The sequence below is a fragment of the Schistocerca gregaria genome, chromosome 1 (assembly GCF_023897955.1).
Source record: "Schistocerca gregaria isolate iqSchGreg1 chromosome 1, iqSchGreg1.2, whole genome shotgun sequence".
NCBI classification, from domain to species: Eukaryota; Metazoa; Arthropoda; class Insecta; order Orthoptera; family Acrididae; genus Schistocerca; species Schistocerca gregaria.
The window spans coordinates 475,505,529-475,528,704 of NC_064920.1; positions in this window are offsets into that span (position 1 = coordinate 475,505,529).

Sequence of the window (23,176 nt, forward strand, 5' to 3'; positions counted from 1 at the left end):
CGTCTCACGCGGACTGCACGTCCAGAACTATCGCTGGTCCAACTGAGGCGCCAGGTGGAAACGGCATGGCAAGCCGTTCCACAGGACTACATCCAGCATCTCTACGATCGTCTCCATGGGAGAATAGCAGTCTTCATTGATGCGAAAGGTGGGTATACACTGTACTAGTGCCGACATTGTGCATGCTCTGTTGCCTGTGTCTATGTGCCTGTGGTTCTGTCAGTGTGATCATGTGATGTATCTGACCCCAGGAATGTGTCAATAAAGTTACCCCTTCCTGGGACAATGAATTCACGGCGTTCTTATTTCAATTTCCAGGAGTGTATTATAAGCATCTCGCACAGACGTCCACACTGAATTTCGAGCTTCTGTAAAAGGTCACCAATCTTGGAGATTTTGCGCCTGTTTAAATTTAGAATGTTCCTTCCGTTGTTTCTGCAACAGTGTTCTAACCCGTTTTGTGTACCAAGGAGGATCAGCTCCCTCGTTTGTTAATTTATTTAGTATAAATCTCTCAATTGCTGCCGATACTATTTCTTTGAATTAAAGCCACATCTGGTCTACACTTGTACCATAAATTTGGAAGTAGTGGAGATTATCTCTGATTAAGGTATCAAGTGAATTTTTATCTGCTTTTTTGAATAGTTATATTTTTCGTTTATTTTTGGAGGTTACAGTATTCAGTCTCGCTACGACAACCCTGTGTTTACTTATTCCTCTGTCCGTTTTGATACTCATTATTAACTCAGGATTATTTGTTCCTCAGACCTCAAGTGTGATTTCACAACCGTTTACTATTCGCGTGGGCTCATAAACTAAGTATTCGAAATAATTTTTAAAGAATTCTTTTAACACAGTTTCGGATGATGTTTTATGCGTATGTCCGGAATTAAACATATATTTTCGCCAGCATATCGAGAGTAAATTAAAGTCACCACCAACTACAATCATGTGAGTCGGGTACGTGTTTGAAATCAAACTCACGTTTTCTTTGAACCTTTCAGAAACTTCATCATCTGAATTGGGAGGTCGGTAAAGGGATCCAAGCTTCCACCTTTGGCCCGAAAGCCAATGATAATTCTCTTTTGGAAGTCAGACAAACCGCTCCGTTTCTGTATTACGCAACGACTGCACTGTATTCCACGTCCCACGACACGCTTTATATACACAGCATTACTAGTGCTGCCATCTGACGCCTGTGAGTGGTTATTGTACATTGACGCCGAACACGGCGTTGGTCACCTTAATGTGGCTGGACCGTGTATTTCATGTTACTGTGCTTATTAGGCCTACGTCCCTTTCAAATAAAGTTAAAAAAGATTGAATAAAGTACACAAGCTCTTAACTACTTCAAAAATAGCACCCTCGAACTATTCAGGTCAGTATTCGAGAACCAGTATTTGTTTGCGTAAATGGCTGATTTCTCCGCCGCCAGTCTATCACGTGGCGGCCGTTGTAATTCAGATCACGTTTCCGTAGGCACCCATTAGGTCACGGCTGAGTGGCCCACTCCGTGACTTTTATATATCCCTTTAAATTGGTCCGAGCTCGGCCCCACAGATCGAAGAGGAGGACAGGCTGTGTTAGTGTCTTTTATGAAGTAGCCTTTGTGAATGTCAATAGATTTGTACTGATTTCTCTCGTCCGCTGATGCGTCTCTGCAACCTCTTCATAGGAATCCTATGTTCCTCTTAGCTTTTTCCTCTTACGACATCACTTGCATTTTAAGCATGTATTCTCTTAGTAGCTGTTCATACCGCCACTGGAACAGGTCTTTTGCTATTGAATTAGCTTTTTGTGCGTGTAAATAAAGAGAAAATTATGCTTTCGCTGTTCTACGTATTTATGTAGCTTATGAGTTAACAGTACTGCCACACGTTTAAATATTGTGTAAAGTATCGGCAACTTCAGAGGACACACCACATAAATGTTATTAGATGGTCCTTACTATAAAGAATTCTCTGTTTTCACACATTATATTTCCCGATTCTGTCTGTTTAACTGCTAAAACGTCATTATTCGGGACCCATCGAGAAGGCGCAGCGGTTACAGACATTGGATTTACTCCGGCAATATATATTTCAGTTTTCCATAGGTTCCTAATTCGATTAAGGCATCTGATGGAATGTTTCCAATGGAAGCGACATGATCGATTTTCTTTTCCATCCTTCCCTCAATCGAGCTCTACTGATCTCATCGTCGCCGGGACGTAGAACTTTGGTTTTGCTTAATTTTCTTCACAACTATCCACATCATGTTTTGTTCAGAAAAACAGTTTCAGTGGTCAGAAAATTACGGACATTGTGCAGTACTGCTACATTGGCGCAAGAAAACAGTTAGTTTGCTGAACAAATAAAGTGCAAGTGATTTACTTTCTTCTGTTTTCTTTTATATTTCTTGGTCACGTTAAAATGTATTAGCTGAATGCACTTTTACCTGGCTTTGTGTCCTTGGCTCAAAAATCTCTTCCTGTTTAGCAGTTTGCCCACATACGTTTAGCAGGTACTGATGCTGTCAAGTGACTTCTGTGTGTTACTGTACCTCTTGTATATGGCAGTAGCTGCACAAATGTTATTTTGAAGCAGAAATCGCTTGTTCGTAACATTGCCACGTATCAGTGTTCCTTATATTTCTTAAATATAGGCAGTAATTATTATGCCTATATTATTTCCTTCACTTAGTTATATGTAATGAGCAGTCACTTCACATCCACTGCTGGATGCAGTCCGCAGCTACTCTTTTCCGTGGCATGCGTTACCGCCGCCAGCTACACTGCATGTTGCTCTACTTCTTGTCTAGTGTAGTCTAATTACCGTCAGATGAGTTTCGCCTTGATTTTTACTTATCTCTTAGAATGTAGCCAAGAACGTCCTTCGCACACCTCCTATACATCCTCCTGGTTACAGGTGTCATCCATCACAATTACATTTCATTTCAGTTTAATTAAATCCATCTCTCAGATCTGTTTCGTTAACCACTTCTTTGCTTCCCTTTGTTTTCTCGCATATTCTCGACTTGCATCGCTCCGTAGTTCACTGAACCAGTCTCACATTTTGATTGCTTTTCGTACTTCAAGAATGGTTCAAATGGCTCTGAGCACTATGGGACTTAACATCTGAGATCATCAGCCGCCTATAACTTAGAACTACTTAAATCTAACTAGCCTAAGGACATCACACACATCCATGTCCGAGGCAGGATTCGAACCTGCGACAGTAGCGGTCGCGCGGTTCTAGACTCTAGCGCCTAGAACCGCTTGGCACTCCGGCCGGCCGCTTTTCGTACTGAAAGCTCTTCTGATTATTTAATTTGCTCTCTATCCTGTCGTCGCCTTCACCTTCCTTCAATATAAAAATACAACTTCTATGGCTTTGTTGGTAACTAGGCAGATGCGAGGGCGGGGGACAGGTGGGGGCGGTGGAGGGGAGAGATTGAGGGGAACAAGAGAAGAAAAGGGAGAATATAGATTTAAAAAAAGAAAATGAAGAATTTGCTTCAAAATTAACCAGAACACGAAAATCGATTGCCAATACTACCGAATGCGTCACAGTAAAAAGAAAAAGCTACAGGGGTGGACAAAAATATGGAAACACAAGACACTGCCTGGCCTAATACTATGTAGGAAAACCGTCGACATCCAAAAGAGCATCCAGTCGTCTTGGAATGGACAAATCATAGTTCCCTGGCAACCAGTGGTACGCTCAGGTCACGATGATGGAACTGGACAGCAGCCACGCACCCTTCTCTCCAAAGTGGACCACAACACTCAGTACTAGGCCTTTTGAGATCTGGTGACTGTGGTGTACATGGCGGATGCGTGAGTTTGTTCTTCTTCTCACAGAACCAGTCCTGTACGATGGGAGCTGTGTTCAACAGTGGCTCTGTCGTCTTGGAATACAGCGTTATGACCGGGGAACAGCCGGCCGCAGTGGCTAGCGGTTCTAGGCGCTCAGTTCGGAACCGCGCGTCTGCTATGGTCGCAGGTTGGAATCCTGCCTCTGGCATGGATGTGTGTGATGTCCTTAGGCTAATTAGGCTTAAGTAGTCCTAAGTTCCTGGAGACTGATGACCACAGATAGTAAGTCCCATAGTGCTCAGAGCCATTTGAACCATTTTTGAACCGGGGAACAAACACTGTGTCGTAGGACGGACCTGATCGGCAGAAATCGTCACATAATCCTTGGCGATAAGGCGATCTAACAGAGTACCCAAGTGGGTCATGTTATTTCACGACACGGGTGCAAAAATCACCGAACCTCGACGTGTTTTACTTTAGAGACGTCAACCCGGTTAGAATTTGGAAGCAGTGTGAGCCAAGGCTCATCTGACCAAATGATTTCTTCCTTTGCTAAACAGTCCAGGATTTATGGCTTCAGTCCCGTGTTTTCCTGTTACGGACATCTGCATTACTGATGTCTTTTTTGCATTTCAAGCTCGCCCTGCAATTCCCTGCCCATGCAGCTCCCTCCATGTTGTCTTTGTGCTGATAGGATCTGCATTCAATTCTCAAATGACTTCTGCAGCTGCGACGTATTTTTCATAACAATCTTCTTCATCAACCGTCTCCGCGATCACTCAACACACACACATTTACCGGCGTTGTCACTTAGCGGATGATTTTTTTTTACCGCTTTTCCTGTATGCGGTGTAAATCTTCCACACGGTGCCAGCTGAAACACCAAATACCTCTTCACCTACCTTTGTTTTGGGAACATCCGCCATACGAGCACAAACAATTTGTCCTGATTCGATTTCACTTCGCTCCAGCATAATGTACTCACAAGTGCTCTGAATACCTTTATTACCACGACTGACACTACTGATGACATTGCGCAGGTCAAATACAACAGTGCAACCTGCAGATTCTACACTAATGGCCATTAAAATTGCTACACCACGAAGATGACGTGCTACAGACGCGAAAATTAACCGACAGGAAGAAGATGCTGTGATATGCCAATGATAAGCTTTTCAGAGCATTCACACAAGGTTGGCGCCGGTGGCGACACCTACAACGTGCTGACATGAGGGAAGTTTCCAACCGATTTCTCATACACAAACAGCAGTTTACCGGCGTTGCCTGGTGAAACGTTGTTATGATGCTTCGTGTAAAGAGGAGAAATGCGTACCATAACGTTTCCGACTTTGATAAAGATCGGATTGTAGCCTATCGCCATTGCGGTTTATCCTATCGCGGCATTGCTGCTCGCGTTGGTCGAGATCCAATGACTGTTAGCAGAATATCGGATCGGTGGGTTCAGGAGGGTAATACGGAACGCCGTACTGGATCCTAACGGCCTCGTGTCACTAGCAGTTGAGATGACAGGAATCTTATCCGCACGGCTGTAATGCATCGTGCAGCCACGTCTCGATCCCTGAGTCAACAGATGGGGACGTTTGCAAGACAGCAACCATCTGCCCGAACAGTTCGATGATGTTTGCAGCAGCATGGACTATATGCTCGGAGACCATGGCTGCGGTTACCCTTGACGCTACATCACAGACAGGAGCGCCTGCGATGGTGTACTCAACGAGGAACCTGGGTGCACGAATGGCAAAACGTCATTTCGGATGAATCCAGTATCTGTTTACAGCATCATGATAGTTGCATCCGTGTTTGGCGACATCGCGGTAAACGCACATTGGAAGCGTGTATTCGTCATCGCCATACTGGCGTGTCACCCGGCGTGATGGTATGGTGTGCCACTGGTTACACGTCTCGGTCACCTCTTGTTCGCATTGACGGCACTTTGAACAGTGGAGGTTACATTTCAGATGTGTTACGACCCGTGGCTCTACCCTTCATTCTATCTCTACGAAAACCTACACTTCTGCAGGATGATGCACGAACGCATGTTGCAGGTCCTGTACGGGCCTTTCTGGATACAGAAAATGTTCGACTGCTGCCCTGGACAGCACATTCTCTAGATCTCTCACCAACTGAAAACGTCTGGTCAATGGTGGCCGAGCAACTGGCTCGTCACAATACGCCAGTCACTACTCTTGATGAACTGTGTTATCGTATTGAAGCTGCATGGGCAGCTGTACCTGTACACGCCATCCAAGCTCTGTTTGACTCAATGTCTAGGCGTATCAAGGCCGTTATTATGGCCAGAGGTGGTTGTTCTGTGCTGATTTCTCGGGATCTATGCACCCAAATTGCCTGAAAATGTAATCACATGTCAGTTCTAGTATAATATATTGGTCCAATGAATACCCATTTATCATCTGCGTTTCTTCTTGGTGTAGTAATTTTTATGGCCAGTAGTGTATTCAAGCACGCATTTCACACGGCGTTTCCATATTTTTGTCCGATCCCTGCATGTCACTCTTTATAAGCCAACACAAAAATATGAAAACTGGAGCTGAAAGAGAAGTGGTATGAATCTTTGTGGGCAGAATCGAGTTCTAACGTCGCAGCATACACTTAGCCTTTGCCATCTAACGACTACGAGGTCTCCAGGAGAAATGTCCTCCAAGCGAAGTCTCCAAGAGACGTTAGAGCAACTCATGGTCAGAAAATACATCCTGTTAGTTAAACATATTATTATAAGTGCCAGCCCATCACATGACGTCCCACCCCATGTTGCTTGCTTTTCATAATACTTTAAGAAGGTGCTTTAAATTCCTACTGTGTTACTTGAATTAGCCATGCATCGATCATAAGCTTCTGTTTATCTCTTACAAACTGTAATTGTAATTATGTATTTTATTTTTTCTTGCTTTTCCATAAAACTCATAATCATATTACTCTTCATCTCTCCTTCACTAATGTTACCTATTTCCTTCTGAACCTGATTGCTGTTGTAAAGCCTTAGTTTCCCTCTACAATTTTCATCCCACCACACTTTTCCCCGTACCAAATTCACAGTCACTTCCTCCTATAAGGTGTGTCCTGTCTACTGATCCCCTATTTAAATCAAGATGTTTCATACATTTCTTTTGTCCCCAAATTCGACACGGTACTTCTCTACCGCCACGCTCAAGAGCTTCAGTTTTTTATTGGTCTGGACTGTTTGTCAGCAAGGTCTGTCTTCTGTATAAGGCTACACTCCAGGCAAGCACTCTTCAGCCCTCATGTAAATTTATATTCGATTTCAACAATTTATCCTTTTCACAAATGATTTGCTTGCTGTTGGCAGGCTTCATTTTAAATCTTGTCTAATTTGCCGATGATAAGTTATTTTGTTGTCCAAATACTAAAACTTATGTACTACTTTCACAGTCTCGTTTCGTAATATGATTTTCTTAATAGCACCTGATTTGATTCGACTACATTCCATTATCCTTCTTTTGCTTTATTGACGTTCATCTTACAATCTGTTTTCCTCCACAACTTATTTTGCCTTTCATGTCTTTCGACGGTTATAGCTGAACTTTGGCTTTTGTACAAATTGTAGACAACATACCGTTCCCTGTATTTTATACCTGTTAATTTCAGAATATCTAAGAGTGTATTCCAGTAAACACTGTCAAAACCTTTTTTTAAGCCTGTCTTCCAAGTCACAGAGTCAATATTATTTCGCGTGTTGTTATACTTGCTCAGAAACCAAACAGATGTTCCCCGAGGTCGGCTTCTAGCAGTCTTCCCATTCTTCTGTAAATAATTCATGAACAGAGAAACTCTGTGCAAAAGTCGAAAACGTTTATGAAATTGGGATGTACACAATATATCCTGCTACCAGCAGCGAACACGTGAGGAAAATGTGGTAAAGAAATTGAACTGTTTCGTGACTTGAATAAATGCACAATATGCGAACAGCCATGAAGTTTTCGAAACACTGCTCATGGTCCTTAATACTAGTACGAGGTGAGAAACAAATTTGGTATTTACATGGACGACACTTAATTTACACAGTCATTACTCCGCAATGACTAATGACGTTACCGCCCTTATGAAAACATATATACCATACTATATGCTTCTCTGAGATTGTTTAGGGTTATAAATACTGCATTGAATAGGAACCATCGTCCTCGTCTTACCTTTCGCCAATCCTGGTCGCTAAAGTAGTTGGCGTCACGTTCATAATTCCACAGTATCGTTAAACAAGATCGTAGACTTCCAGATATAAGCTCTATGACGCCATGTGGATAAGTGGACGATACCAAGGTTTCATGTTGTAACGGATCAAGCAGATGTGAATTAGATTTACAGACACATGACCGATAGGCTCTGATCAACAGATTATGTTTCTAACGTTAACAATGCTAGCAGCTGGTCTACCCAACAGTATCTTCAGAAACTGATGAAAGTACTAACTGAAGAATGTTTTACATAAGAAGATGTTTGGAAACTACTAAAAAATTTCTGCATTATCTGACAAAGCTTTAAGAATGTCAAAGAATGATCGATCTCTGTACACACACTCCATCATTCATTAAGTTTGGAAAACGTGTTTTATACTAACCAGTCATTTTAATTTTCGACGTCAACGTGCAATAACCACTCAAAGACGGAAAGTGAGCCGGCCGCTGTGGAGGAGAGGTTCTGGGCGCTTCAGTCCGGAACCGGGCGACTGCTACAGTCGCAGGTTCGAATCCTGCCTCGTTAATGGATGTGTGTGCTGTCCTTAGGTTAGTTATGTTTAAGTAGTTCTAAGTCTAGGGGACTGATGACCTCAGAAGTTAAGTCCCATAGTGCTCAGAGCCATTTGAACGGCAAGTGGCAGCACTAGCAGTGGAGGATATACAAAGCGTGTTGCGTGGCGACAAGGAAACAATGAATTCGTTGTCGTAAATCGGAAATGGAGCGATTTATCTGACGTCCAAATAGGGCACGATCAATGGCTTTCCGAAACGACTAAGTTTGTAAACGTTTCGCATGCCGTCATGGTTAAAGTGTACCGCGCATAGCAAAATGGCGCGTTCCGAAACCAGCGCCTAGGCTATCGTGGCGCACCAAGAGCCGCAGATGACAGGGGTGAACGGTGACTGTAGAGATATGTACAGGCGAAAAGACGTGCAACTGTGGGGCGACTGCTCGCCCAGATGAACCAAGGGCCCATCAACAGTGTCTCCTCAACGGCCGTTCAGCGACAGTCGCTGTTACGGTCCTAGGACCCATGTTAAAAGCTGTTCATAGGCGACGAAAGCTGAAATTTGCACGCCAGTACCGCAACTGGGAGTCCACTGAATGAAGACAGGTGGTCTCTTCTTGTGAATTACTTTTTATACTCCATCGGACAGGTGGCCGATGGCGTGCGCCGTGAAAGATCTGAAAGAAAATACCCTGCAACCAGGAGAAAGCGTTATAGTCTGGGGAATGTTTTCGTGGTATTTCTCGGGTGATCTTGTCATTCTGGAATACACAAGTATGCGTCTATTCTTGAGGACCAGGTTCACCCTTTGTTTTTCCTCGGCATGATGGTATCTACCAGCAAGACAATTCAGTGTATCACTCAGCTGCCAGTGTACGTGACTGGTTCGAAGAGTACCACGATGAATTTACTGTACTTAGTCGGCCGGGGTGGCCGAGCAGTTCTAAGCGCTACAGTCTGGAACCGCGCGACCGCTACGGTCGCAGGTTCGAATCCTGCCTCGGTCATGGATGTGTTTGATGTCTTTAGGTTAGTTATGTTTAAGTAGTTCTAAGTTCTAGGGGACTGATGACTTCGCCGGCCGGCTGTGGCCGTGCGGTTCTAGGCGCTGCAGTCGGGAACCGCATGACCGCTACGGTCGCAGGTTCGAATCCTAGCTCAGGCATGGATGTGTGTTATGTCCTTAGATTAGTTAGGTTTAAGTAGTTCTAAGTTCTAGGGGACTGTTGACCACAGATGTTAAGTCCCATAGTGCTCAGAGCCATTTGAACCATTTGACTGATGACTTCAGAAGTTAAGTCCCATAGTGCTCAGAGCCATTTTTAGTGTACTTCCTGGCCACAACATTCTCCGCATTGGAGCCCAAATAAGAATCTGCGAGACCACCTAGATCGAGCTGTTCTTGCTGTGGTTCCTCAACCTAGAAGCTTAGATGAGCTGACTACGGCACTGGAGTTGTTATGGCTCCACATCTCTGTCTGTCCCTTCCAGAACATAACTGACTCTCTTCGTGCACGCCTCGCAGTGATCCGCGCTGCAAAGGCTTTTGACAGGCTGTCACATTAATGTCACTGGGCCGTGTATTTCAGAACAATTTACTACACCTTGTAACTTGGTTTCCGGTCTCAAATGATACCAGTTGCAATGGGACCCTACAACTCGCAACGTTGACAATTTTTCCATGTTAAGAAACAGTTTAAGTCCCCTATTAGCAATAGGAATCATTACTACAATACCCATTGTGACTCAGAGCATAGCGGTGTAAAGTGATGGGGATACAGAGCTAGCATTCGAAAGGTGCAGCGTTCCAAACCGAACACAGACATCCTACGCCCAAGAGAATGGTATAACATAAAAACGAAAAATTAAGCATAAACGGGATTGCTACCTGCCACATTTCTCAATTGAGCTACAGTTCTGTATGTAATTGTTCAGCTGTCGACGTAACAATAAACTAGAACCGTTCTTCTCATTTTATGGTTTCCCATACGACATTGCTGTTCCACCTACCATATTAAGTAGTTCACAGCGAATGTGTAACATTTAGCGGACACCTGCTATCTTTTAAGAAAGATGAAGATTCTAGGAGCATAGCATATTTCTTTTGCACCGATCACAACACTGATGCCGGATATCTATGAGATGAATACGTTATCGTGTATGCAGTGGAACTCCATTGTCGGCCAACAGTAAATCAGATCCTACAAATAAACAAAAATGAAAAGGCACAGCTGCTTTATTGCATGTATCACAACCCTTCATCAAACCATTTGAAGTTCGTTTTTTCGTGATGAACATTGATCCCACTCTCTGCTTACTACATATGACGTTTAGGTGACACCAGCAAACATTAACCAGGTATGACAGATCGTGGCACCTACTGCGCTACATAGGTCTGAGTCTTTTGTGAGAGAGGAGAAAAATGTCGTGATCTTTCACCTTAACGTAAGTGGTCTGTCGGACCAGAACACAAATATAATAACAAAAGTAATTTTCTTGATTGATTTATTTAATCTAAAAATATCATACATTGACAACATGATCCGTTATGTTTATGATTACCTGTATTTCTTAGTGATAGAGAATTCCTACACTTACAACTGCTGAAGTAGTAAAAATAATAAGAGTTACAATACTATACCTCAACTACAATAATACTGAAAATAATTTCGTTACAGATTTAAGCACGGAGAACTTCATCCTGAATGTGAAATCATCTGACAGATGTAACAATGCGAATCATCCATTAAACACAAAGTGGCCGGTGGCCCTGAACATTCAGAAACCTCGCACGTTTTTATATTTAGCATATATACCAACCTCAGTAGAGCCACAGTTGGGTAATTTTCTCTTTTGCTTTGTTTGTATTTTGTGATCTTATTATTTTTTTTTTTTTTTTACACAGTACGATGTTGATAGGGACTGTGCTTGTGAGAGGGCACAAGGAGAATGGGTTTTGCTGTGTGTAAATAGATGGAAGCTGCGCTGGCCACAATTGACAGGCTTCTGGCTTCTACTCAAAGCTACAGCGACATCAGGGCGCCAGTGGCGGGACCTGCGGCCTGTTTCGTCCAGTTGGCATCATCTGGTTACCTAGCTGTCCTGCGTCTCCAGATACGCAACATTTCACTCGAGAGAGAGCGGCGGACAGTCGCGGATGAGCGCGTCACGGGACGGAAGGCGAAGAGGGAACAGGCCATACGACAGGCTGCTTACGCATTAGTAGCAGGTACGAGGTGCTACCGTACTGATAATATATCTCAGCCAGCACAGGACACCTCTCCTACCCAATGCAAAGGACAGGCATACCTGTAATAGGATGCTTCAACATTAGGTATATGATGAAGCCCCTCAGCGAAACATCAGGCAGAACAAGAAATAATGCCAGCGTGCGCCCCCCATGGTTGCCGGCGTTCTTGCACGAAACGTAGAGGAGCTCCTGCCAGCGGCTGCCAGGCGCAATGGGTACAACCGACTGCGAATAGTGGCACATGTCAGCACTAGCAAGACCTCCCGTTTGGGTTCTGAGGCCATCCTCGGAGGATGGCTCATTTGGTGAAGGCAAGTAGCATCGCATACGGGGCGCATGCTAAACTCACTATTTGTTGCATTGTATCCGGGGTCGGTCTCTGTCCTCCGATTTGGAACAGAGTGAAAGGTCTAAATCAGAAGGTTCTGCGACAGTACCAGATGCGAATTTCTTAACTTCCGCTAGCGGGTCGAGAATTGTAGGCTTCCTTCACCTGTGGGTTTCACAAGAAATGTTCAGAAAAATGGCAAATATTTTTACTTAACAAATAAATGGCTCTGAGTACTATGGGACTGAACGTCTGAGGTCATCAGTCCCCAAAACTTAGAACTACTTAAACCTAAGTAACCTAACGACACCACACACATCCATGCCCGAGGCAAGATTCGAACCTGCGACCGTAGCGGTCACGCAGTTCCACACTGAAGCGCCTGCAACCGCTCGACCACAGCGGCCGGCTTACTTAGCAAGAGTGATAGGATAGAAACTACAGAGTATCTGAGAGGTCAATATGAAATACTCAGTGCTGAGGATGAAGATGTGGAACACAAATGGAAGAAATTCAGAAGCATCGTTCAGTACGCCTTAGACAAGTAACTTGTGTTTCGAGCACGGCCTTTAGGGATGGGAAAGAAGCACCGTGGTTTAATAGCCGTGTTAGAAAGCTGTTACGTAAACAAAGAGAGCTTCATCACACGTTCAAGAGAAATCAAAATCTAGCAGTCAAACAAAAGCTGAACGAAGCGAAAATGAGCGTAAGGAGAGTAGGCGAGTGTTCAGTGAGGTTTAAAGCAAAATCTTTCTAAGCGATCTGAGTAAATGCTATAAGAGGTTTTGGTCTTACATGAAATCAGTCAGTGGTTCGAAAACATCTATTCAGTCACTCAGTGACCATGCTGGCAAAGAAACGGAAGATAACAGAGAGCAGGCCGAAATACTTAATTCGAGCAAGCCGCTGTGGTCGAGCGGGTCTAGGCGCTTCAGTCCGGAACCACGCCGCTGTTACGGTCGCAGGTTCGACTCCTGCCTCGATCATGGCTGTGTGTGATGTCCTCAGGTTAGTTAGGTTTAAATAGTTCTAAGTCTAGGGGACTGATGACCTCAGATGTTAAGTCTCACAGTGCTTAGAGCCTTTTGAACCATTTGCACTTAATTTGACCTTCCGAAACTGTTTCACCGTAGAAGACTAATCCCACCTCATTCATGATCAGAAAATTGAATTGCCGCATATTGAGATAATCGCTCGTGGAATAGAAAAGGCCCGCATCTCGTGGTCGTGCGGTAGCGTTCTCGCTTCCCACGCCCGGGTTCCCGGGTTCGATTCTCGGCGGTGTCAGGGATTTTCTCTGCCTCGTGATGGATGGGTGTTAGGTTGGTTAGGTTTAAGTAGTTCTAAGTTCTAGGGGACTGATGACCATAGATGTTAAGTCACATAGTGCTCAGAGCCATTTGAACCATTTTTTTTTTTTTTTTTGAATAGAAAAGCAACTGTTATCGCTTAATAGTGGAAAGGCACCAGGACCAGATCAACATCAGTAAGTTCGTACTAAGATTACGCAAAAGATCTTGTTCCCCTTCTAGCAGCAGTTTATCGTAGTTTGCTGGAGGCATCAAGGGTACCTAGCGACTCGGGAAAAGCATATGTCATTCTCGTTATCAAGAACGGTCGTAGGGCAGATGTACATATGTATAGGAGTATATAGCTGACGCCCGTTTGTTGTAGAATTTTGGAACATGTTTTACGCTCAGGAATTATGACTTTTTTTGGAAAACTAAATTCTGCTACACCATGGAGTCCGCAAAATGAGATCTTGCGAAACTTAGCTAGTGCTGTGAAATGTGGGAAAAAAACCGCAGATAGCATTTATAGGGAGAGGAACAGCACCAAAAATGGAACAGAAGCGTAATATGTAGAAAATCGTCCATGCAATCTGTAAGTACAGTTCAAAATATTATTACATAATAGCAAACCAACCACCAGGACTGTTTATAACCTATAGGTACGTTGCCCAAAATGTAAAATAAACAGTAAAAATATGTACATATTCCAGGCGACTGAAGAAGCCTTGCACAGAGTAAAGGCGAAACGCGTATCGCACGTAAATTGTGTTTCATTCAGTTGTAGTCAGACGGTCCAAAAAGTGAAAATAATCAATATACCACAATATTAGTAGGTCTGTTCTCCATAGAGCAGTAAACGACGGCGCAAACGTTGGTGCTGTTTTCCTCGACCCCAGGATGGCATAAGACGCCATCCCGCATTGCCGTTTAGTGATAAATATGCGAGTTTACCGAGTATAGGACGACTAGATTGAAGACTTACTTCGAGATAAAACCCAAACTCGTAACGGAACAAAATTGACAGACATAAAGATAATTTCCGGAGTACCCCAAGGAAGTGTGATAGGACCGTTACTGTTTACAACGCATGTAAATGATCTAGTGAAAGAGACTTGTTCGCAGATGATGCGGTTGTCTATAATGCAGTAGAAAGCCCAGAACAAAGTATCGATTTGCAAAATAACCTGTAGAGGATTCGTAAATGGTGCAGGCTCTGGCAACCGATCGCGAACGTAAATAAATGTGTGTCTGAATTTCTAGGGGACCAAAATGCTGAGGCCATCGGCCCCCTAGACTTACTACGTAAACTAACTTATGCTAAGAACAACACACACAGAGGGAAAGGGCTCGAACCTCCGGCGGGAGAGGCCGAGCAATCCGTGACATGGCTCCCGAGACCGTGCGGCCACTCCGCGAGGCCGTAAATATACGTAACACATTGCACATATAAAGGAAAACAAAGCGATTATTGTACAACTACACTATTCGTGAGAAACTGCATGAAACAGTATCTACCGTAAAATATCTTCCATAGGAAGAACCTTAATGGAATGTAACTCATCCACCAAGCGGCTTACAAGGCGCTTGTTCGACCGGTTCTTGAGTATCGTTCGTCAGTCTGGGACCATTACCACGTAGGACTGATAGAAGACGTAGAGAAGAATCTATTTGAAGCAGCGCGTTTCGTCGCGGGATCGTTTGCTCAGCATGAGAACGTTACAGAGATGCTCAGTGGCAGATACTTCAAGAGGGGCGTTGTGCATCTCAAAGATGATTACTGTTGAAGTTTCGAGAGAACACTTACCGGGAAGAGTCGTACAACGTATTACTTCCTTCCACATGAGTCTCCACTACGAGAAAATTCAAGAAATAAAAGCTAATACAACGGCATATCGACACTTACTCTTCACACGTGCCATTTGCGAGTGGAACATGGAAGGCGGATCAGTTGGTGATACCAGAACTACCGCCCGGAACAAACCGTCATTTGGCTTGCGGAGTACTGATGCAGATGCAGACATCATTTGAAACTGTTCTTTAACTGCTTTTCGGACACTTTTCAGTATCTATTTAATTTTTTAAGACAATATATTGTACTCTTTGCACCCTTGGTAATAATAGGGGAGGGGTATTAACGATTATCAGAAAATAAATAATACCTTCACTACTTCCTGATCTTATGTTAGCTGCACTTCAATCTCGTCCAGGATGTGGACTAACAGCTAAAGCCAGAAATTGGAGGAGAATGTATTTTGTCTGAAAACTAGATTCCCGTTCCTGACAAAGGGAAACATGCCGTGTCATTAAGTGGGACGGAGAGATCTTGTTACGATGGAATTAAATAGACCTACTTCCGCTGTACTGTTCACACAGATGTGTCACCGTCGTAGGCAAAATTAATTAGAAAAGCAAAAGAAACTGAGTACAGGAACTTTAGCATATTTTTTTCCTATCCAGAAAACGTATATGAGGCACTAAATACTCTAAGGTTCTTCCGCAGTGCAGCAGCGCACGATATGCTGCTGCCAAATCAATTACTGTAATTGGAAAAGTTAGCCGATTGAAGACCTACGTGATACTTCGAAACCAGCAATGGCAGAAAAATAAAGCTCTATTTAAAAGAGTATTTGTGAGCGATTGCGTTCTTCAGAAACAGACTTAATGACCGCGAAGTACAACAAACACCACCACGAATACACTGTTCAGTAACACTCAATACAGTACGTGGTGAAGGCAACGGAAATAATCACGTATCTGTTACAAACATATGTAAGCGTCCATCGCTGACAGCATCTAATATAGACTGTTATGATAAGGTTCAAATGGTATAAATGGCTCTGAGCACTATGGGACTTAACTTCTGAGGTCATCAGTCCCCTAGAACTTAGAACTACTTAAACCTAACTAGCCTAAGGACATCACACACATCTATACCCAAGGCAGGATTCGAACCAGCGACCGTAGCGGTAGCGCGGTTCCAGACTGTAGCGCCTTCCGGAAGGCGTTCGATACAGTTCCGCACTGTCGCCTGATAAACAAAGTAAGAGCCTACGGAATATCAGACCAGCTGTGTGGCTGGATTGAAGAGTTTTTAGCAAACAGAACACAGCATGTTGTTATCAATGGAGAGACGTCTACAGACGTTTTCACAATATATATAAATGACCTAGTAGATAGTGTCGGAAGTTCCATGCGGCTATTCGCGGATGATGCTGTAGTATACAGAGAAGTGGCAGCATTAGAAAATTGTAGCGAAATGCAGGAAGATCTGCAGCGGATAGGCACTTAGTGTAGGGAGTGGCAACTGACCCTTAACATAGACAAAGAAGACATAGACATAGAAAGAAGAATCCTTTATTGTATGATTATATGATAGCGGAACAAACACTGGTAGCAGTTACTTCTGTTAAATATCTGGGAGTATGCGTGCGGAACGATTTGAAATGGAATGATCATATAAAATTAATTGTTGGTAAGGTGGGTACCAGGTTGAGATTCATTGGGAGAGTCCTTAGAAAATGTAGTCCATCAACAAAGGAGGTGGCTTACAAAACACTCGTTCGACCTATACTTGAGTATTGCTCATCAGTGTGGGATCCGTACCAGATCGGGTTGACGGAGGAGCTAGAGAAGATCCAAAGAAAAGCGGCGCGTTTCGTCACAGGGTTATTTGGTAACCGTGATAGCGTTACGGAGATGTTTAGCAAACTCAAGTGGCAGACTCTGCAAGAGAGGCGCTCTGCATCGCGGTGTAGCTTGCTCGCCAGGTTTCGAGAGGGTGCGTTTTTGGATGAGGTATCGAATATACTGCTTCCCCCTACTTGTACCTCCCGTGGAGATCACGAATGTAAAATTAGAGAGATTCGAGCGCGCACGGAGGCTTTCAGACAGTCGTTCTTCCCGCGAACCATACGCGACTGGCACAGAAAACGGAGGTAATGACAGTGGCACGTAAAGTGCCCTCCGCCACACACCGTTGGGTGGCTTGCGGAGTATGAATGTAGATGTAGAACCATCGACCACCACAGTCGGCTTTATGGTAAGGTCGAGGAATAATATCTCGATCGAGAAATGGAATAACAAGGGATTTTCGAAGTTTGTTCGTAAAACGAAGGTCGTATAAAGCCGTATACTTGGTTACAGAAGAATTTTACTGTATTTTCGATGACAATTGTAAGACAGGTAACTTGTCAGTAGATGGTATTTTGATGGGCCTCGTATAAGATAAGTTTTCGTGAAAATATTACTAGGCACTGAAGTGATGAAAGATTTAAGTAATTTTATTGCTATTGTCGTTGTTTCCACCAGAGACGCAGTACATTTATGACGGAAACCACTGATTGTCAGTTGAAATAAATAATAGCTTCACTACTTCCTGATCTTATGTTAGCGGCACTTCAATCTCGTCAGATTTGTAACAGGATGTGGACTAGCAGCTAAACCCAGAAATTGGAGAAGAATGCATTTTGTCTGAAAACTAGATTTTTTATCATTTTTTTAACATTTCTGTCTCTTAAAAACAGCGCCTAAAATCTGCAATTCACTTGTAATAAAAATTTCTACAATGTCTGTAAGCTAGTCAAAAAACTTTTCTTAATTTAAATTAGTGTACGAGCTATGTTTTTTTTTTAACGGATAAATTTTTCCGTCCATCTAAAATTTTTAAACTTATATCTCGAAAGATATTGAAGTCATTTAAACGCGTTTCTTTATTAGTCGGTTATCAATGCACAGTGCCCGGCAACGGACCCTCCAGAATTTCGTATCGTATTGCCTTTACTGTATATAAGACTTTCATAACCCCAATTTTCACAAAATTTAAATCATATTAAGTATGAGGTTAAAGTTTCCTTCAGAAATCACGTAAGACTTCCCAAATTCTCGTATGATATAAGGCTATCTGTAAGCAAGTTGCATATTAAAGATCTGTTCTTAAATTTAATTGGGAGCAAAGCTTTTTTTGTCTTGAAATAGACGAAATTTTCGTATCTAGAGACCTTTCCTGTGTGAGACCTCTCAGGCGCAATGCTTTTCGCAGCGGAATTGGCAACGCTGTGCTGTACGGCGATGTCAGTACAGCTACCATTGGTGTGCTGATGACAGGAACATCCCAGTCCGTTCGTTTCCAAATGCTATCCATTTTAAATCACCTACAACGCAACAGAAACCTGCAGATGATAAAAGAATTATATTTTCCAGTGGGATGCAAGAAAATATTTTACGGAAGTCATTTTGAGTTAGGACTGTAAGTAAACCTTGAGTCTCATCCCTATTTGCAATGTAAAAACACCAGAATAAATGTGTGTATCACATACCGTAATTACCATCAAATCATTCAGGTTTTTTCCCTTGTTTTAACATGTAATTCTCCTAGAACAAACCGGAATCAAATATGAAAAAAGTAGACATAAATTAACTGGAAATTAAATGACTGAATTGTTGACAGCATATAATACTGCAGAAAATGACTCTGTATTATATTCTAGTACTAATTGAGGACTTTTCTTATTAATTTATCCATGTTATTGGTTGTTCAGCTCTTTGGTTGTGGATTGTATAATTTTAACAAAACAGCAACTAGCCGCTGTTTTTTATTTTTAGTAGGACCAGTACGTGTTCCGGGCTTTCGACCACCTTGAATTGGCGTAGTACCTACTTACTTCTTAAATTAGTACATCGGTAAAACATCGACTACATTTTGGATGTTCCAAATGCTCTGTACAAAATAACGATTTTGTTTATCTACTACACATCGCAAGTTATATATTTACAACGTATTACTCATTAGATGCTCTTGGGTTGTAGCCAGTTGTTACTCCTATTTCCCACATTTAAAAATGTGGCAAAAAGCTGTGTGACGACCAGGAATTGCGTTGTATTCGCCACGGTTGCGATAGACATGTTTGTTTACATCGGAAAATTGCGGGTTATAATCCAAATTAAAATTTATTCGAAGGTTATGAAAGGATTGCGTACATTAAGTGTTTCAATTTAAGTTTATAGTTACTTATAAGCTTAAATTAAAAATATTTAATTTATACACCCTACTGTCTTCAGCAGCACTTTCATAACCTGTGAACAAATCTTAAGTTGTACTCTAGACGGAATTTTTCAACGTAAAAAAACACAAACAATAAACAACATGGTGAATATTGCGGTGTTTCTGTGATTCACGCGAAGAAAAATAGTTTGAGCCACGCTTAAAAATGCGGACAATAACAGCGACAACAACCAGAATAGAAATCATGTGCATCTAAGGACCAATATATTGTAAACATTAAAATCACGAAGAGTGGTTGGTAAATCAATGGTTATTTTGCAAGGTAGACTAACGATGTTATAACTGAAGATTTAAATATCTAATATGCCAAGGGATGTGGGACAATAAGCCGAAACTCATGTTATTATAAATAAAAAGACGTTGCTGACCGCCGTATTTCTTAAAGGAAATAGAGAGTATTTTATTTTATCCACTGGAGAGGCTGCTGTAAAAACAACGGGTTTATTTTTGAAATAACTTTATCTAGTTGCCAATCACAATTGTTCTTTCCTTTTTTTTTAATTTTTTGCACGACTCATTTCGGAAAGAAAAAGTTCTTTTAAAAACAAAAACCCATAATTAACTAAGCATTTTGTGTTTGCGACAATGCGAGTTTTAAAAGACGCCTCCGGTAAGGTTCTCTCTCAGAGTATAAGGGAGCCCCACACCAAGAGAAAATTTGCTAAAACGCCGTTGTGTTTGGCTCTACTGTTGGTGTCTGAGGAAAGGGAGCAGGAGGAGGAGGAGGAGGGAGCTGGAGAGCAGGTCGTTTGGCGCGTCGCGGGCCCCCCGAGGAGGCACGCCGAGATCTTAATCCGCGTCCTTGCGCCTGCTAATGCCCCGACGGGCCCCTCTTGTTTACCTCGTATCGATCTGCCGGCTGCCGCACGACGCCAGAGCAGCGCAGCGACCACGGCGGCGTGCCACGTGATTGACAGGGGAGGGCGGGGCGCGCGTGGGGCGGGGCGACACGCAGAGATTTACAGCCGCCATTTTGTGAGTGCTCTCGCGGCCCTGGATTGGCGGACGCCGGCGTGAACCAGGGGGGGAACGGGAGTTAGTGCGGCGGCCGGCGGGAGCCGCATGTCAGGCCAGAGAGCGGCAGTTGGCAGCCGTCCGGCGGGCTGGCGAGTTCGCGGAGCGGTCTAGCAGCGGAGTGGGGACAGCAATTTCGCGTTGAGTACCCACAGAAGCCCAACACGCTGAAATATCTGTAGCTATAAACTTCTACCACACCTACTGAAGCAAAAAAACCGCAAGACACATGCATGTTTTCGTCAGAACACATCAGTTAAAGGGGAAAGTGGATATCATCGCTACACGATGAGGCATTGATTTCATTGTTTGTCTAGCATTACACCATAGACTGTACACTACCACAAAACAGGAAGCGTCTTCAGTAGAATGCAGTGACCAAAATCGCTCTCTCTCTCTCTCTCTCTCTCTCTCTCTCTCTCTCTCTCTCTGCCTGTCTGTTACTCGCGCGCGCACACACACATATACACAAATCATTGACGCTAATTTCGATTTACTTTTGCCAACGTATTTCTGACAGTATGTATCTGATGTCCTACTTCGCCCTAACGAGAGATAAATAAGCTGGAAAACTTCCCTTTCGGTACATGGAAATAAAAGTGTGTCAAAAACTCAAAGGGCGCCTATCCCTGGCATCAATAATAAGACAAATTGCTGAAAATCACTACAGAGGGGCATTTCTTTTCTTTTTCAAAGGACACTATGTTAGAAACGAAAGTAAAGAGTGTAGCAAAGGTTTCTAGTGCAAACGCCACTGTGTTACGTAAAAGGCTCCAATACAGCTTTATGATCTTCATCAGCTCATACAAAAGAAGAAATTAGGGAAATGCTAAATTAAAGTGTTGAGATACACAAAACGTACCTGAAAATATCGAACCTGAACAGTTCATACGACATACACGCTTTAGTTTGTTGAGAGAATTCTGCGAGCATCTAGGACATCTGTATAGGAATACGTTACGTTGATATAAACATTATATCAAATAAACCTTGGCCATATAGCCTTGATATAGATACATGAAATGTCAGTTATCGAAGACATATAGGTCCATTTTGTGGTTCCATAATTTGGGACTTAAGCTCCTTGGATTTTTCTTCAAAGAATTCTGAGAACGTCTATTGGATGTACGGCATGACTGCTGAGTGGTCGAATTTTGAGCTTCGCTATAATATGTAGGACCTTCATCAAGTCGAATAGAAGAAAAACTGAATTAGAATGGTAAGCTAAGGTGGTGGGACTGCAGTCATTCATTTCAGTAATCTTAAGTACTGTGGAGGAGCCAAAAATTTTTAATCGGATTTGCTGGAGAAAATCCTATGTTATTTTTGACGAAATGCGGTCGGACAGATTTGGAATAGCAGTGTTTCAGATACAGTGTAATATATCTGTAGGACTCTTGCTTACGATTTTTTTCATGTAAGGATCACAAGACAATACACAGAAGTAAGCTATATCTCGTAAGGTGATAATACAGTTTTTTCCCTATTTATACTCGTTAAGAAAAAGGAAATGGCAAACAAATAGCTGTACGAAGTACCCTCCAGCATTATCTGCAGATCTCTACATATGAAAGTAGTCCACAAAAGAATTACATTGTGCTTTGACTTCCCTTTCCCACTGTATCAAGCCAACAGTTCTTCGATCGCTATGACCTTCATACGGAGTTTTCGTTGGCCTCCAAACTTCGTATTAGTTAGCGTGGATGTAGGATTCCCCAAAGTATACTTCTGACGAAAAACTCTGTGGTGTCCAGCCGAATGGCAGTGACAAGCAACAGCGACGTTTCGACGAACGTTATACTCATGTTCTTCTGACGCTTTTTGTTTCATAGTTGCGGAACCAAGACTTCTTATTCGGAAAAAAGCTCGAAACTGGTTGCTGTAGCACCCTGCCACGATGGAATGGAATAATTTTCTTCTGAATAATTTAGTTAACATTGCAGTCTCATTCGCTTAGCTTAGTTTCCTCGTAATCTGTTACTTGATATTAAATTTCCTGTTAGGGTTCGTGATTAAACGAAGCGATTTATGTGTCTCAGAGTGGAATGATCGACCCGCTGGTCGATAAAAGTTTGGATGATCTAACTGATGTCTACAATGTCTGTCGAGCAAAGTTCAGCAGATAATCCATTGTGTTACACAACAATGCTATCAGACATTCTGTTTAATTTGTACTTAGGCGAACAAGAAGTGCAATTTCACCGATGTTTTATAGTTAATATGCTTCCCTCTTCAACGCTGAACCAACTTCCGGTTTTACGCTGTATTGTCAACAGAAGTAAACCTTAGAGTTCCTAGGGTGGATACTCTTGAACAAATCGAAGACCTGCAACATACCGACAGATATAATAGCAATAATAATAACTACATACCCTGATTGAGAGTTATAATAATAATTATTGTACGTACTACCATAACGCATAATATATTAACGAGAAACATAACAAAAGAAATCACTATGCTGGATTTGTCTGATACTTCCCAAAGGTGTAGACTGCATAGTGTATCGGCGGAACGAGTCCGACTTAAGATAAAATAGCAAAAACCTCAGTAGTGTCACATTTGCTCTGTATATTGTTAATGACCATATGAAATTGGAAATTTGTGGTAAGTTCCTTTTTGACCTTGTTAGGCCATCGGTCCCAAGGCTTACACACTAACTTAATCTGACTCAAACTAACTTACGCTAAG